The sequence below is a fragment of the Cheilinus undulatus genome, linkage group 4, assembly GCF_018320785.1.
Source record: "Cheilinus undulatus linkage group 4, ASM1832078v1, whole genome shotgun sequence".
Lineage (NCBI taxonomy): Eukaryota > Metazoa > Chordata > Actinopteri > Labriformes > Labridae > Cheilinus > Cheilinus undulatus.
Window position 1 is genome coordinate 22,581,648 of NC_054868.1, and position 2,065 is coordinate 22,583,712.

The 2,065-nt window shown below is 34.8% G+C and overlaps 1 long non-coding RNA gene across 1 annotated transcript; it reads right to left on the minus strand.

Annotated features, from left to right (window-relative positions):
* Positions 1 to 784: 784 nt before the first annotated feature.
* Positions 785 to 1,549, minus strand: LOC121507883. The gene is made up of 2 exons (XR_005991767.1): positions 1,496 to 1,549; positions 785 to 852 (listed from the first exon to the last, which is right to left on the minus strand). It is a non-coding gene; the product is annotated as an uncharacterized LOC121507883 (long non-coding RNA).
* Between the last annotated feature and the right edge of the window lie 516 nt (positions 1,550 to 2,065).

Below are 2,065 nucleotides of genomic sequence, written 5' to 3' on the forward strand. Positions count from 1 at the left end.
GGCAGCAGTGTATTTCTTGGTGTTACTCTTTGTTTCAAATAGGGGCTTATTTCAGCATCTGCGCCAGTGTTCTGTGTAGAAATGGCTGTAAAATATCATTTGACATTAAAAAGGATATTTGGTGTTCAAAATCCAGTGTTCACTATTCAGTATTTACCTTCAACCTTGATCTTTACGCACAGAAATTCCTCCAAATGATTCTTTTCAAGTTATTATATACAGTAGATGGTAGGATATTCAAAGTCTACTATTTTTAGATTATTTTTAGATTTTTAGATTCAGATTGGTGCTCATTTTTACTTCTGAGAGACTCTGCCTCTCTAAAATGTCCATTTTATACCCAGTCATGTTACTGACCTGTTACCAGTTAACCCAATTAGTTTCAGAATGCGCCTCCAGCTGTTTTTTTGTTGCCCTGTATCGATGTTTTTTCAGAAGGTTTGCGGCCATCAAATTCAAATTAGTTTATATTTTTCCTTAAATGGTGAAACGTCCCAGTTTTAACAACTGATATGTCATTTATGTTCTATTGTGAATAAAATCTGGGTTTATGAGATTTGCAAATCATTGCATTCTGTTTTTATTTAAATTCACTGTGAAGTGATATAAAAACCTGCATTTTAGGTCTGTTGTATGACAGGCCATTTTGCTATGAACCGTCAGGCCAAATTTCCACCATGAGAAACATGTTGTCGAGTTAATTTTCCCTTTTTCCTGGTATCATTGCCTGCCCCTACTCGCTTGAGGCCTGGAGATCAACAGAGAACGCTGGACACAACTCAGCTTGCTTCATGTTACTCCATTTATTGGTCACAACAGTTGAAGTAGCAGTGGCAGTAGCAGGTTGATAACCTCAAAAAAAATAGATAAAGAATCAGGCTGTCATTAAAAGGATTCAAATCAATGCCTTATTAATGTCCATTTTAAATACATTTTGAACAAAGGATCAACTGCAAATATATCAATTGACTTTCTTAATTCTTTAAATTATTTAAATTATTTAAATCACTTTAACCTTGCCCCAATAAGTCTTGAACAGTTTTTAAACTTAAATAATTTGACCAATTCATTCAAGTTCATTCTTTATGCTTAAATATTTAAATTACTTCATAAATTTAACTCAAAATTATACATGTGAACTATTGTAACTACTTTAATGATTAAAATATATTGACTTGATGTTAATGTTTTAGTGGTCTATTTTCAAATCAATCAATCAATAAATGGTCAATATTTAAACCAAATCAGATCAAATCAGATCAAATGATCTCAATCTCAATCAGATTGCCTTTATAAGTTTAAACAATGAAATAGAATTAAAGATAAATCCTAAGATAAATCAGACCTCAAATCACCAGTGTCACTATGCCAATGTTTAACTCTACATTTGAAATAGCAGGGCTTAAATTAACAGTACACAAATCATTTTAGCCTTTCAGTCACTAAATTAAAGTTATTATATTGTTTAGTGTGATTAAATTAAAATTTTCCTCACCACTGGCGTCTCTGAGGTCTCCATGCAGTGATTCCAACACACTCTGTGTCTGTGTGGCAAAAGGGTGACACACCTGATTCTGAGCCTTCTTATTACCTCAGCTCTACCCCTCCCCCTCTATACCTGCACTGAGGAGTCTGGCTTGATCCTGCAGCCACTCTTTAGCAGGAAAGACATAAATGACTGCCAAATAAATTAACCATGACAAACATAAAATCAGAATGTCCCTAGATTGTCTCAACACATGTCAAAGTTTATAAAATTAGGTTTCAAAATTATAGAGGCAGTAAAATCTGCTCTAGGATGGTGTGGGCATGTCGACTGATTGAGCTGAAGCCCCCCCAGCCCCCCTTTAAAAAAAAAAAAAAAAAAAAAAACAATCCTCTCAAATTTATAAAAAATGCTTCTGATCAGCTGCCTGGCTCTGTGCCAGCGCAGAGAGGCAGAAGTTGGGGATTAAATGTACTGTTTTCTGGCAGAAATCTCTTTTATGCTAATATTAGTGACCGCACATCAGCTTTATTGGTGGATGGGGACGTGAGGGGCAGCAGACTGAAGCAAAAAATAACT